At 43.8% G+C, this 16,132-nt stretch overlaps 1 protein-coding gene across 6 annotated transcripts in view; it reads left to right on the plus strand.

The window, feature by feature from the left end:
* ndrg4 (NDRG family member 4) overlaps positions 1 to 16,132 on the plus strand; it is a 195,182-nt gene that overhangs the window by 97,600 nt on the left and 81,450 nt on the right. The gene's annotated exons all lie outside the window — the stretch shown is intronic.

The raw sequence follows: 16,132 nt of genomic DNA on the forward strand, positions 1-16,132 counted from the left end.
TGGAACCCCAGACCTCAGGTAAGTGAGACAGGGTCCCCGGGCCAGGCTGGAAGGTGGTGGAAGGCAAGGCGGGGAGGTGGATGTCGTAAAGTCCAGGGGGAGGGGTTCCTGAGGTGCATTGTTTCCTGGTTGGTGCCCTCCATGGGCCACAGATTGTCCACAGAGGGCCACCCCCTGCACCCCCCCCCCGCCCCCCCACAAGCCCGCAGAGAGGTTGCCTCATTTTATAAGGCGTCCTCCGCACGTGGCGGAGGCCCCCCCCCCCAACCGCCACTGGTTAATTCCCAGCAGCGGTGAGGAAGAGGCCCTTAAGTGGCCGTTAATAGGCCACTTAAGGGCTTCAATTGGCCTCTGGGTGAGAAGGCCGTTATTAGCCTATCCCGCCCCAGCACTTGGCAACAGGGCAACAATGGGTCCTGTACCCCCTCACCACCCATCACAATTCTATGGGACTCCGAGGAGCCCGTAAAATCTAGTCGCATGTCTCAAATTAGTCATCCATTGTATCACAAAATGTTTTTTTCTGCACGAAAACGATCTAATTTGCATTTGAATGAATCAATACTAACTGCTTGTATCAGTTCCTAAGCATAGATTGACCACTCGTCAACTGATATTGTTTCCGAAGATTGCATTTACCCCCACGGGTTCTCTGATTCTATGTTCGAAACAAGGTTAAATAGTTTGTTATAGTTTCCATTATCTAGTCCCTTTAGAATCTTGAAAACAACAATCATAACAACTTTCAACCTTTTTTCCAGTAAGATAATTCCCAATTTACATAAACGCACCTCATAATCCAATCCCTCTATCTCATCCATGGAGAATGACCACTTCAGAGAAGGCTCCAAAAGAGCAGTATTTCAGAAAGTAGCTGTCTGCCCCCTTCCTGTGTTGACTGCAACTTCCTATACCACATTATTCCTGGCTTCATTCTGCTCACAGTGTACACCGGTATTGAAAGAACAGCCTTTAATGAAAGGCATTGAAGAGTGAGTCTCAGTTATGGGATCCCTGTTGAAGGGTAAGCCTCATGAAGGGCTTGAGTTCTGTTCTGGCCATGTTATAAAATACATCCATATTAAATTTTTATTGATCAATTTAACCTGGACAGGACATTCATTTTATTAAATTGCGACCCTGCTTCTGACTAGAATTCATTTGTCTTTTTTTCTTGAGTCTGTACATGGAGTAAAGGCACAGCTCTGTTTGTAGGCATTACATTTTAGTAGTACAGAAATTCTCTTTGCCTTGTTTGAGATTAATAGTTTGCTCACATAAAGGTGGAACAAGGGGACTGGAGGTGCCCAACAGATATCAAATTTTCAAAAGGTTTGATATTGAGCCTGGTTCAATGATTTTCCACTTTCCATTCATTTAGGTAAGAAATGATTTGGAATTGCCTCTAAGATATTCTCCTATTGTGCAGGTTCTATTTTTGAAGCTGCCGGAATCTGGTAGATTTACTACAATCGTTCATTGTACTTTGAGTTCACTTTGGACTGTAATTTCACACCACAGCACTGAGACATAGCTGCATGAGTACCATGGCACAAAGTGATCAAATCACTCAGTTTAGGAATTCTGAAAAAGACTTTTAAGAATTCAAAAGCTTTTGTTATTTGGTCACAGAAAACAGGTTCAAGTAGTAGTGACATTAAGCACATATAGCCCTATCTCTGCTGATTTTATTTCTTCTGTACAAATTTATGTCTTCTAAAAAACTACTTTTTGTAATTTAGCCTGGTATGTCAACATGGCATTTTTCACCTATTCGAGTCATCAAGGATAATTGGTCAATATCCTAGACTACTTCCAATGTGTACCCTAGATTATACTTGGGTTATTTGTAAGTCTTGACATATGTTATTCCAGTCATTTCAGACATAAGGTGAAGTTCATAGGAGACATGGACCTACCAAAGAAGCTACCTTTACGGTGAGCATGAACTCGAGTGCAGGAGAAAACCTGAACTGTTGTGAGCTTTACCTTAATGACTCCTTTTTAAAGGAAGAGCCTGACCTTTGGGTCTGTTTTATTACGGAAGCCTTTCAATCCAGATCCCTTTTATAGAAGGAGTATTGACACCTCTTTTACTGAGGAAGCCTCACCTTCAGGACACATCACAGTTTATGATCTCCTCTCGTGCATTTATTCCCATCATTGCTTTATGAAATAATCTTGGCTAACCCAAGACTGTATGCATTCCTGAAGGTTTCATCACATGACCTCCCACCTCCAACCAGCTCACCCCCCTCGCTCCTGACATTGGTCACCCGTCATATTTATCTTTGAGGAGCAAAACCTTCCCAACCAATTAGAAAGCAAACTCTTTTCGTTTCCGACTGGATGATTCTTGACTGTCAGTCAAACAGCTTTTTTGCCCAATTTCCAATACTTTTATAACTAATAAACAAAAATGTTCAAAAAAAAAAACACTTATTTTTAATGCCCCTACAATTGTTCTCAAGGGTTGTTGCCTGGAGATTAATCTTTAATTTCTGGCGACTCTGGGACAATTCTGGAGGATTGGCAACCGTAAAGTAACCACAAGCTGTGGCAGTTATAAGCTGGAGCTTCTCCAAATGAAATACATTTTCTGTGATCTGGGAACTGTGGGGTTGATGTAGTCATAGTTACAGGGCTGTGGAATATCGACCCTATCATAAAAGCAATTACCATCATTGGAAAGGTCAGTGAGTGGAGGATGGGTGAGGGCCCAGTTTCATGGTCACCTTACTGGCATGCTACTGCCTTCTGTATTGGTTCAGACGCAAGTGATTCCCTTGGATACAACCCTTCGTTGCACCAATTATAATTGTAATTGCACTTTCATTGCTGAGCAGGGCTCTTGGTGACTGTGAGGACTGATTGTGATTCACAGATAATTACACTGCAGCAAACTATTAGATAATTACCTGTTGCTTGCGCCCCACCACCCTCTCCCAGATACCTGCCCAGACAGGCATAAAGTCAAGATTTAAGTGGATAAAGGTCTGTGACCTTTCATCAGAAAACAGACCTGAAAGGTTAACTCTGTTTCTCTCTCCACAGATGTTGCCAGACCTGAGTATTTCCAGCACTTACCGTTTTTATTTCAGATTTCCGGCATCCGCAGTATTTTGCTTTTATTCTGGTATGAGTTGTGTATTTGGGTAAGTGAGATGTATCATGGGAGTTGTAGTTTTCATCCAGCCCTTGTGGAGCTAAAATAGCCACATTGTATCACAACAGTCTGTGTCAAAGTAGGACAGGACTGACTGAGGAGCTGTGTCTCCTGTTTACAAATTCTGAGTATGTGTATCTGTGAGTGGAACAGATCCACGCTGGGAGTTGTTGTTCTCACCCAGCTCTTGCAGAACTACAACGGCCAGTGACTGTGACAAGTGAGAACAAGTAGAAATACAGGTGAGCCACAAGTGGAGGGAAAAGGTAAATGTGTTTTATACTGTTTAAGTTATTAAATAAAAATCGTCAGCTAAGTGTGTTACTTGGCATGAGATTTTCTACGGGGGTTGGTTGTAAGGAGACGGGGCTGATGTTTACGCTGGGGAATGAATGGAATGTTTATGATGTACCTTGACGTTGACCCTATGCTTCGCGGCCAGAGTCGGTCAGTCAGCCAGCCAATGACGAGTGTGACAAATAATCTGGGCATGTTCAGGTTTCGTCATTGGAGACTCGAATGTGAGAAGTGCTGGACCAATGACAATCTCAGAAAGAACCACAAATCCATTATGAGGAAGAAACTGAGGGAAAAAAAAGACTTTTTATAATTATGAAAATAACTCAGCTTTACCGCAACAGCAACTTGTATTTATATCATGCTGTTAACGTTATGAAAAGTTCCAAGGTGCTTCACAGGGGCATTATAACACAAAACATGACACCGAACCACATAGGGAGATATTAAGGTAGATGCTTGGTCAAAGATGTACATTTTAAGGAGCATCTTAAAGAAGGAAAGTGAGGTGGAGAGGTTTAGGGAGGGAATTCCAGAGGTTAGGGCCTCGGTAGCTGAAGGCATGACCACCATTGGTGGAACGATTAAGATCAGGGATGCTCACGAGGCCAAAATTAGAGGAGCGCAGAATCTCAGAGGGTAGAAGAGTTTTGGATGATCTCCTGTTTACGAAGGGTAGAATGTGGTAGGCTGGCAAAGAGTGTATTAGAATAGTCGAGTCTTGAGATAATAAAGACATGAATGAGGGTTTTAGCAGCAGATGAGCTGAGCTAGGGGCACAGTTGGGCAATATTACGGAAAGGTGGAAATAGGCAGTCTTAGTGATGGCACAAATATTTGGTCGGAAGCTCATCTCAGGATCAGATATGACACCAAGGTTGTGAACAGTCTGGTTCAGCCTCAGACAGTTGCCAGGGAGAGGGATGGAATCAGTGGATGGGGAATGGAGATTGAGGCGAGGATCAAAGACAATGGCTTTAGTCTTCCCAATACTGGAGGGAATTCTGCTCATCCAGTACTGAATGGCATCTTACCACCACTTCTCTCAGCCCCTCCACTATCTCTAAATTGTCAGACTGCTGGTCCGACATGCAGCACTGGATGATCAGAAATTTCCTGCAACTAAATATTGGGAAGACTGAAGCCATTGTCTTCAGTTCCTGCCACAAACTCCATTCCCAAGCCACTGACTCCATGCCTCCCCATACAACTATGTGGCTCGGAGTCATGTTTTATTTTATAATGGCGCTGTGAGGCGCCTTGGGGCATTTTATTACATTAAAGATGCTATATAAATGCAAATTGTTGTTGAAAAAAAGGAGGGAGGAGGGAAAAGTAAAGAGATTGAAATCTGCAGTCTTTACCCGGTCTGGCTCAGAACCATAGAAAAGTTACAGCAGAGAAAGAGGCCATTCAGCCCATCATGCCTGCACTGGCTTAAAAAACTAGCCACCCATTCTAATCCCATCTTCCAGCACCTGGTCCGTAGCCTTGCAAGTTACAGCACTTCAGGTGCATGTCCACGAACCTTTTAAATGAGCTGAGGGTTTGTGCCTCCATCACCCATCCGGACAGTGAATTCCAGACACCCATCACCCTCTGGGTGAAAAAGTTTTTCCTCATGTCCCCTCTAACCCTCTACCAATCACCTTAAATCTGTGCTCCCTGGTAATTGATCTCTACGCTAGGGGAAACAGGTCCTTCCTGTCTATCTAGGCCCCTCATAATTCTGTACACCTCAATTAAGTCACCCCTGTCCTCTGTTCTAAGGAAAACAACCCTAGCCTATCCAATCTTTCCTCATAGCTGCCATTTTCAAGCCCTGGCAACATTCTTGTAAATCTACTCTGTACTCTCTCCAGAGCAATTATGTTCTTCCTGTAATGTGGTGACCAGAACTGTATGCAGTACTCCCAGCTGTGGCCTAACCAGTGTTTTATACAGTTCCAGCATTACATGCCTGCTTTTGTATTCTATACCTTGGTCAATAAAGGAAAGCATTCCATATGCCTTCTTCACCATTTTATCTACCTGTCCTGCCACCTTCAGGGACCTGTGGACATGAACTTCTGCTCCTCTCAACATCCTCCCATTTATTGTGTATTCCCTTGCTTTGTTTGCCCTCCCCAAATGCATTACCTCACACTTCTCCAGATTGGATTCCATTTGCCACTGTTCTGCCCACTCAACCAAACCATTAATATCATTCTGGAGTCTACAGCTATCCTCTTCACTATCAACTGCACGGTCAATTTTTGTGTCATCTGCAGTTTTCTCAATCATGCCTCCCACATTCACGTCCAAATCATTAATATATACTACAAACAGCAAGAGAACCAACACTGAGCCCTGTGGAACGCCACTGGAAACTGCCTTCCATTTGCAAAAACATCGTCGACCATTACGCTTTGCTTCCCGTCCTGAGCCAGTTTTGGATCCAACTCACCACATTCCCCTGAATCCCATGGGCTTTTATTTTTCTGACCAGTCTGCCATGAGGGACCTTGTCAAATTCCTTACTAAAATCCATGTAAACTACATCCACTGCACTACCTTCATCAATCCTCCTTGTTACTTCAAAAAATACAATCAAGTTAGTAAGACATGACCTTCCGTTAACAAATCCATGCTGATTATCCCTGATTAATCCATGCCTTTCTAAGTAGCAGTTTATCCTAGCTTTCAGAATTGATTCTAATAATTTGCTCACCACGGAGGTCAGACTGACCAGCCTATATTTATTTGACCTGTCCCTCGCACCCTTTTTAAACAATGGTACGACCTCCAATCCTCTGGTAACTCGCCTGTATCTAGTGCGGTTTTGAAGCATCCGCTATTTCCTCCTTGGCTTCCTTTAACTGCCTGGGATACAATACATCCGGCCCTGATGATTTATCCACTTTCAAGAATGTCAGACCCTCTAGTACTACTTCTCTCATTATGCTTATTGTATCTAATATTTCACACTTCTCTTTAACTACAATGTCTGCATCATCCCTCTCCTTTGTGAAGACAGAGACAACGTACCCATTAAGAATCCTGCCCACATCTTCTGCATCCATCCATAAGTTACCTTGGACATCTCTGATAGGCCCTACCCTTTCCTTAGTTATACTCTTGCTCTGATAAAACATCACATATATGTGATTCTAGACCCACAACAATGTGGTTGACACATAGCTACCCTTTGAAATGGCCTAGCAGTCCACTCAGTTGTATTAATTAAAGGGCAGTTAGGGATGGGCAATAAATATTGGCCTTGCCAGCATTCCCATGAATGAATAAATTTAAAAAAGTGCAGTCCCATTCGCTCTGCGCTGAGTTAGCTGATGGGGTGGCCTGACATTTCAGGCTAAGGGAGAGGGGAAATCAGGTCAGGTTTCCTACTTTGGACCATTGTTCAGTGAACTCCTGCTGGGAGGTGCAGGGGTTTGGATGTCGGCTGAAGGATTGGAAGGATTAGGCTGTGCATAAAAGGGTCTCCCAACAGTGGCTTACTCATGGTGGGACTGAACCATGGCAGTGTCGGTATCTTCAGTTGGGGGTTAAGTGCAGGGGGTTTACAATAAGGTCCGGCCTACTATTGGAATATGTGTGTTCTCTCTGTTTCTACCTGTCTCCGCCTGGATGTGTGTGTCTGTGTTTTTAAAAGCAGGAAATCCTGCTTTGCAAGCCAGAAAATGTTGCTGGAACCTGCTTTGGTGCAGAAAGTTTATTATGATGCAGAGCACGGAGAGCTGCTGCTGTTTGAAACTGGCTGCTATTGTGAGGAGTGTAACTCATTGAAGGATTATGGAAATGATAAACCAGGGTTATGTGGCTGATGGGAGGTGGAGCCAGTCCTCTTTATAAGTTGTCTTTAATTGCTTATTTCTACAGATAATAGGTTCTCCGTTTTATTTTTTAATAGGGCTGAACTAGTATTCGTGGTGTAGTGGAGGTCACCTTGAAATCTCTGCAGATGGAGTTGGAAGATCAGGAGTGCAGTGCTCAATCAGAGCTAAGTCTTGAGTATGAAATTTGAGTGCAGACGTAATTCATTTATTAAAATACATCAGTCAGTGGCATGCTGGGTTCAGGAACAGTGCAGTGAAGAAGAATCAGTCTAATGACAGCAATCAGAGGTTCACATGTTTCTGCTACAGGTGATCTTACTGTCTTTATTTATTCATTCAAGGGATGCGAAATCACTAGCAAGGCCATCATTTGATGCCCATTCCTAATTGCCCTGGCGAAGATGGTGGTGAGCCTTCTTGTACCGCTGCAGTCTGTGTGGTGAACATACTCCCACAGTGCTATTAGGGAGAGAGTTCCAAGATTTTGACCAAGCGACGATGATATATCTGAGTCAGGATGTTGCGCGACTTGGCAGGGTACAGGTGGTAGTGTTCCCATGCACGTGCTGTCTTTGCCCCTCTAGGTGGTAGAGCACGGTTCGCCAACCTATTCTTTAGTGAGAGCTACTTCTGATAAACAAAAAAAAATCACGAGCCACTTAAACATATATTGAAAAAATATGGATAAATAAATGCAAACTAAATATGTAGCTATTATAATTACATTATAGTATTATATTTAATCTGAAGGAAAATTGATCTTAACTTTATTTCAGTGTACTTGATACTTGACATTGCATGCAAGCCTAGTCAAGAGATCACTCTACTTGCCGGTGTCCAGAAGTCCAGCAGCAGCTTCATTGACTGCCTGGTGTCTGTTTAGCAACGTCATCTCCCCTGGAATTTACCTGCTTTGACAGTCTCACATTGGAAACTGTTGGGCCCGACTGGGCTCAAAAGTACTTGGGGTTAAACCCAGCAGCTTTTCCTCCATCTGCACTCCAGCTCAAACTGATGCAACAAAAAAGACCTACACAGGAGGCGAGGGAGTGAAATCTGAATCCAATACCCACCCCGATACAAATTGGCTATTTCTCGACTCAGTTCTGTGAGCAACGCCTGCAATTAAACTAAAGCAAATTACTGCAGATGCTGGAAATCTGAAATAAAAGGAAAAAGTACTGGAAATACTCATCAGGGATAGCAGCATCTGTGGAGAGAGAAACAGAGTTAACGTTTCAGGTCTGTGACCTTTCACCAGCACCCGCACTGCACATGTTCCAGTCACTGCCTGGCACTGCGCATGCTCTAGTCACCACCGGCGAGCTACTCAGAGACCATCAGCAAACTACCAGTAACACGCGATTGATGTGTTGGCAACCCCTGTGGTAAAGGTTGCTTGTTTGCGGGAGGGCGGGGGGTGCTGTCGAAGAAACAGCTACACACGGAGATTATGTATTGGCACAGGCTTTATACTGACAAAGGTGACGTCGGTGTCTGGTATGTGTAAGATCTCACATTGTACATCTGCTATTGTAAATCTTTGGAAGAAACACATGGCACAATCTTCTGGATTGCTGCTGTAACTGATACTTTATTATTGACTCCCTCTAGTGGCACACTGTGCATGCTACACCAAGCATGTACAGTGGCCTCAAATGAACAATACACTACATATCAAATGAACAATACACTACATCCCGCCCCCTTCTTGATAAATGAGAGTTTCAATGGTTTACATACATTGTTCTGTTTGGACATTACTTCAGTTTGTAACATAATCGCTTAAGCATGGCAGATGCTTCCACTCACAAGTAGGACATCGACGTGTGACATTAGGTGTAGTCTCATTTAACTCATGCTTCGTCTGAAGTGTTGGTGTAAGGATTACTCGCAACTCTTGCAGATGGTGTTTGCAACACTTTGAAGAATGACGTGTTTCATGTGATGATTTGTGAACCACGCTCAGCAGAGCTGTGATCCTTTGGTGTTGGTCACAACAAATGGCTGGATATCATATGGGCTTGTTTGCTTTCCAACATACCCATCATGTTTTACAAGCGCTTTGTCTCCTGTTTTTGTCAGTGTAGTTCTGAATTTCATGTTTCGCTCCACGTTTCCTTTCATACCACCTTTCTGCCCTTGATCACACTTGCATACATGTTGACCATTAACTTCGAGAGATAGCTCAGGAAGACATGGGCACAGAGAATGTGCGAAGATGAGTGTAGCTGGAGACTTTCCAGTGATCGAGTGAGGAGTCGCTCTGCAAGTGCGAAGAAGACAATACAACTCCTGCTTCCACGACTTACTCTCAGCAGTACCTGTATGGATCACTTTTTCAAGGTACACATGAATCTCTCAACTTTTCCATTAGCTCCTGGCCAACAGTGTGTGATTTTTTTCAGTGAGTGAAGCCCAGGTAGTTCAAAAATTTACTGAACTCATTGCTGTTGAATGGGGGTCCATTGTCGCTTCTCACCATTTGATGGACTCCAAACAAAGTAAAAATCTGGTCTAGATTTGGGACAGCTGCTTTTGCGGCGGTAGATATAACTATTTCTACGACTGGGAATCTCTGTAGTCATCAGTGACAACAAGCAACTGCTCATCAGTGGGCACGTGCTAACTTCAGTCTGTTGCCCTGCAGGGAGCTCAGACATGTTGAGTAGCTCACAAAGATTTGATAAAATAGTTGTTTGACATGGCAAACACTGATTGATCTTGTGCTCTACCCTGCGGTCATTCCTGGTAACCATACTTTTCCTGAAGAAGTTGCTTGGTTTTGATAATTCCCTGGTGACGTGACCCTCATGTGCTATTTCTACAACGGATTCTCTCAATGACTGTGGAATGACAATGCCGTTGCCACGTAACATGAGATCAGTAGGGCGGCACAGTGGCGCAGTGGTTAGCACCGCAGCCTCACAGCTCCAGGGACCCGGGTTCGATTCCAGGTACTGCCTGTGTGGAGTTTGCAAGTTCTCCCTGTGTCTGCGTGGGTTTTCTCCGGGTGCTCCGGTTTCCTCCCACAAGCCAAAAGACTTGCAGGTTGATAGGTAAATTGGCCATTCTAAATTGTCACTAGTGTAGGTAGGTGGTAGGGAAATATAGGGACAGGTGGGGATGTTTGGTAGGAATATGGGATTAGCGTAGGATTAGTATAAATGGGTGGTTGATGTTCGGCACAGACTCGGTGGGCCGAAGGGCCTGTTTCAGTGCTGTATCTCTAATCTAATCTAATCTAAGAAGTGGTTGTAACTGTGAGGTCAATTCAAACGTTCTGAAGGCCTAGTAGCATGTGAGCGATTTTTGTTTGGAGATACTCTCTCAGTCATGTCTTGTGATTCCATAGCTGTCATATGTAGCTGCAGCGCTTCATCTTGTTTTGTTGCCACTTTGACATCAGTTAATTTTAGTGACTTTGGCACAGTGTTTACGTTCACATAGTTATTATGTTGTTGGGAAGTCTGTTCTTTATGACTAGTAGGACTGCTTGTCGACAAAGCATGGTGCAAAAGGTAGTCCACTGGGTTAAGCTTGCCTGGCTGATACTTAACACGGAACTTGTACTCTTGTAGTTTGAGTATCCAATGCTCTATTCGAGTAGATGCAGATGCAGATTGTTGAACAGGTTCACTAGTGGCTGATGATTGGTTATCACTTCAAAATCACTTCCATTCAAGTAGAGATGAAAGTGTAGGATGTTCCATGTGATTGAGAGTGCTTATCTCTCAGTTTGCAAATATTGTTGTTCTGCAGGCATTAACAATCTGCTGACCATCGCAGTGATTGATGGATGACCTGCTTTGTCTTTCTTCATGAGAACTGCACCTAAGCCAACTCGGCTCACATCCATGACGAGCTGGGTGGTTTTCTCGGAGTTGAAATAGGCATTTGTGCAACTTGCTGACAATCGTTGTTTGATCTGGTGTATAGCCTGTTTGTGCGATTTAGTCCACTCCCACTTGGTGGTCTCTTTTGTTAGATTTCGTGGGGGGCAGACAGCGCAGTGAGGTCCGGAATGGAACAACTACAATACGTGATGAACCCAATCAGAGTCTGGACTTCATGCACTTTTGTAGGTTCTGCAGCTTTTGCAATTGCTTCAACTTTCTATGGATCAGGTGATACTCCTTCACTACCGAGTAATTCGATTCTGCTTTCATTGAACAGGCACTTTTCATTGAACAGGCACTTGTCTTTGTTCAGGGTGAGGATGCATTCTGTCAGATGTCGTAGGCATGCATGTATGTGTCTCTCGAGTTCACTTTCAGTGTGGCCATAGATGAGAATGTTATCACTGATATTAAGCATGCCCCCAAGTCCTTGCAGTGCAGACTGAATCATGTGATGAAATACCTCAGCTGCTGAGTTGACTCCAAAGTTGAGCCTCTTGTATCGAAAGAGCCCGATAGTGGAGAACACTATAAGATACAACAGAGTCACGGGTTGTGGGCGTTGTTACGACCAAGTGAGAAAGGTGTCTAGGGGTCCCTTTCAGCCTTCACCTGGTCTTATTGTAATAGGGTTTTATTTTTAAACACACTGTTTATAGCTCCCCCTTTGTGAATCCTTGTTCACCGCTTTCCAATTATAAGGTAAAGAAACCAGCACAAACAGGCTTTCTTAGGTTTAAAGGTGAAATTTTATTAAACTTAAACTTAAATTCTAATTCGGTTCATGCCTAAAGATACACGACGCACCCATGCTAGCATGCATATGCGATACACACGTGCAAATAGAAACAGAAAAGAACAGAAGAAAAATTAAAGTGGAAAGGTTTGAGGCAATATCTGAAGATGCGTTGTTACGGTTCTTCAAGCTCACTGTAGTCCTTGATCGTAGGTAAGTCTTGCTTTTCTTTGGGGTCCAGTATTCTTCTTAAAGCTTGTTCACTGTAGGAGACTTTTCTCTCTTGGGGTTCATGTGTCTTCAGTCAGTTTTTGGAGTTCCGTGAGAAAGAGATGGGAGCAGACAGGACAGGAGAGGAGGTCTTTTCAATCCAGGAGCCAAAAGCTTTCTGCCAGTTCAAACACAGTCTCTACAATTTAAAACTCCCCAAGTTGTCCAGCAGGGTGGTCACGTGACCGACTGGTTTGACCAAGTCTCTTCTGCATATTGTTTTGGAGCAGGGGATAGCTCCTTTGTTCCAACACCGCTAATATGCAAAAATGTCTTTCCAGCCAGGGGCTTGGCAACCCCCTGGGAACAGGCCTTCTCCTCTTCCCAGCAATAATTTGAAATTTAATGTCCATGTGGCAAAATTAATGTACCTCATTCTTGGCAGGTGGGGGCCTGCATGACAGTGGCCAGCTGGAAAGTGGAGTTAAGGCCACAGTCAGATCAGCCATGACCTTATTGAATGGTGGAGCGGGCTCGAGAGGCCAAATTGTCTACCCCAGCTCCTATGTCTTATGATCTTCTGATCTTATACCTCAGTTCTTCTGCAAGTTCAACTTAGTAGCCTGTATTGAGGTGAAGTTTAGCAAAATGTTTGGCACCATTCACTTTATGATATCGGTAATTGTCGGTGTCAAATGTCTCTTTCGTTGTATTGCTTGTTTTGGTGACCGCATATCGACGCAGATTCTGATCTTGTTCATGCTCTTTGGTTTCTTGACAACTTGTATGGGTGATACCCAAGGGGTGGGTTCATCCCAAACATTCTCAATGACGTCAAGGTCAAGCAAGCACTGAAGTTCCTTCTCCATCTGCTTTCTGATATTGAATGGTATTCATCTATGTTGACACACGATTGGATGAACCTTGGGATTTACATGCAGCTTGCATGTAGCACCCTTCAGTTTGCCAATACCTGTGACATGGTCAGTGTACAGTTCAAGAATGTTGTTGGTACGCATAGCAACTGCGTATGTGACTGCAGTCATGTGCAGACTTGTTGCTGCGTGGAAACTGATGAGCGTGCCACTTCCTCCAGATATGACAGAATACAGCATTCATTTTGGTGTCTTTGAATGTAACTCGCATTTCAAAAGTCCCGAGAACTTTCAGGATTTGTTACTGTTGCAGGGGATGATTTTTGTATTCCCTGGTTTGCAAAAGATGGGGCAGTCCTGAAGTTTGTTGAATGTTTTATCTCCCATGACTTGACAGATGCTCCTGTATCTGAGACCATCTACTATTGAGCAGCCAATGCTCACTGTCACACATGGCTGGTTGTTGTGTCTGGAAGAGAGCACAAAGTATATTCAGGGTTATCTATCTCTACATTGGCTGCATTCTCTCATCCTTTTGGTGTGGTATGCATATGTGGCACCCTTTTGGTAGTATTGGTCTGTTAAGACAACAGTTGCTTTTGCTTATCAGCAGCAAATGCAAGCAAAATGGCTGGGTTTCCCACAAGCTTTGCACAGCTTGCCAGCAGCAGAGCATACTGTCTGGTGTGAATTGGTACCACCACAGTGGAAACATTACTTGGACAAGTCATGATCCTGTTTGCAAGATTGCTGTTGTTGCTTTGCAGGTGATTGCCAGGCATGAGTAGTGAACACTTTTCACAGGAGTTGAGCTTGAAGTATGGCAGTTGCTGTTGGCAGTCTCAACTTCAGCAGCTGTGGACTCTGAAAGGGATAGCGATGTTGCTAACTCCAGCAGCTCTTGCAGCTTTCTATCATTCTCAAGTGCTTTTCAGCATATTTGACTAGAGAGGCAACCATCAATTATTTGTGTTATGATTTCCTGTTTGACATTCCCAAAGCCACATATGGCTGCCAGTTGCTCAATTGTGTGCGATATTGATCAGTTGTCTCATTTGCTTCTTGCTTGGTTCGTTGGAAAATAATTGTTTCGTATATTGCATTTTTCTTGGGTGTGAAATACATTGTTAGTGCATTTTTTGCTGAGTCGTAGTCATCCTGCGCAGGTGTATTTGCCTTAAAAATATATTCCAATTCTAAACCTCCATAGTGGAGAAGTTAGGCCTTTTTTCTCTTATCATTGGTGATTCCAAAGGCCACCATTGCACCCTTGAGTCGTCGAAGCCACTTCTGCCAACGAGGGAATACAGATGAGGGCTCGGAGTGCAAGTCAAAATGTGACAGGTTGGGCATAGCCATCGCCATCTTCATCATCACTCACTGATCCAGGATAGTGTCCCACAGGCACAATCACACAGACATCGTCAAAAGTAATAATGGCAGGTGGAAGAAACAAATGCACATTTTGTGGGTGCTACAATCCGCAATAAATTCTTCTCTAAAGTTTAAGCAGACCAAACTATCCTTGCATTGGTGTATGAGACAAAATGGCTGTCCTGCATTAGCTGCACAAAGATACAAAGCCTGTTTGCACAAACCCTAACACTGTCCATATTGGACAATCTGCATGACCTGGAGTTACAACTGAAAGCACAGCGAATTATATCTGGCTGTAAAGTAAATGCAGATACTGTCCTTGTAGCCATTGTAAGATCTCACATTGTAGATCTGCTATTGTAAATCTCTGGAAGAAACACACAGCACCACCTTCTGGATTGCTGCTGTAAATGAACCTTTATTATCGACTCCCTCTAGTGGAACACTGCACATGCTACACCAAGCATGTACGATGGCCTCAAATGAACAATACACTACATATCAAATGAACAATAAATAAACAGTACACAACAGTATAGGCACAAACTGTGTTTTATACAAGTGATCTTGGCACTAGCAATCTGTCTGGCTGCGAGAGGCACAGACTGTGCTTTATATAGACATTGCAGTGGGATGGCAGAGGAGTCTTCACATTACTTGTAGAGAAAAATACTTAGCTAGCCCTTTATTAAATAAAGAACAAGCTATTGAAATACAGGCTCTGAAATTCTGCAGGGCTTGTACCCATCTTTCCTGGCTGAGCAACTGGAGAAGCTCCAAGGAAAACAACTGAAGTAGGACATTTACCCAGTTTCCCTGTAACCAGTCTCCCATTGTGAGCTGATGGATTTTGTATCAGTAAATCTGCAAGGACCTTTGCCTTGACGTTATTTCGTGAGATAGTCTATGAACACTCAATGCATCTTACTGAGATTCTTCTCTGCTATTTTAGCCGAGATGATGGCCAGTCTATTTTAAAAAGATCTGCTAGAATAGCAATGGGAGAGATTTCAGGAAAATGTGATGAGTGTTCATACACTGGTATTTTACAGTGTAAGTTCAAAGCTCTTGGGGGCTATTAACCTGCATGCGTTAATTGAAATGGAGGCAGCATATCAACTTTGTGCTGCCTGCTCATTGGAGTGTTTGCTGTGTGCAGCCAGCACTAACCATGCTGTTCATTAGCTGCACAGATCAGCAGGGGGCCCAAAGCTGTAACTTACTAGCACTGTTTCAAGCTGGCCTGCACTGCTAACAAGGAGGTACATTGTGGCTGAAGCAGGTGCTGGCAGTTGTGTAGGCAGCAAATCTGATCTGGAAAACAGTGAAGAATTGCACAACATAGGAGAGAGTGGATTCCAAGGTTTTCGGATGCTACGCTGGAGACCTTGTTGGAGGAACTGCGAAGTAGGAGGGATGTCCTCTATGCACAGGGGTCCAGGAGGCACCTCCAGGCACATACTCAAAGGCAGTGGGAGCAGGTAGCCTTGGAGGTCAATGCCAGAAGTCTTACTCCGAGGACCTGGATGCAGTGCTGCAAGACGTTCAATGACCTCACACGATTGGTCAGGGTCAGTGAATACATCTTCAAATGGCATATCTCACCAAATGCACCACTAGCCTTAAACACTGCTGAATCCACCACTCTCCTATCACTCACCTACCAGCTAGCTCTATCAATCAGGACCCATACCCGACATTCATTTTTTTTAAATTCATGGATGTGGGCATCACTG

This window comes from Heterodontus francisci, chromosome 17, assembly GCF_036365525.1.
Source record: "Heterodontus francisci isolate sHetFra1 chromosome 17, sHetFra1.hap1, whole genome shotgun sequence".
NCBI classification, from domain to species: Eukaryota; Metazoa; Chordata; class Chondrichthyes; order Heterodontiformes; family Heterodontidae; genus Heterodontus; species Heterodontus francisci.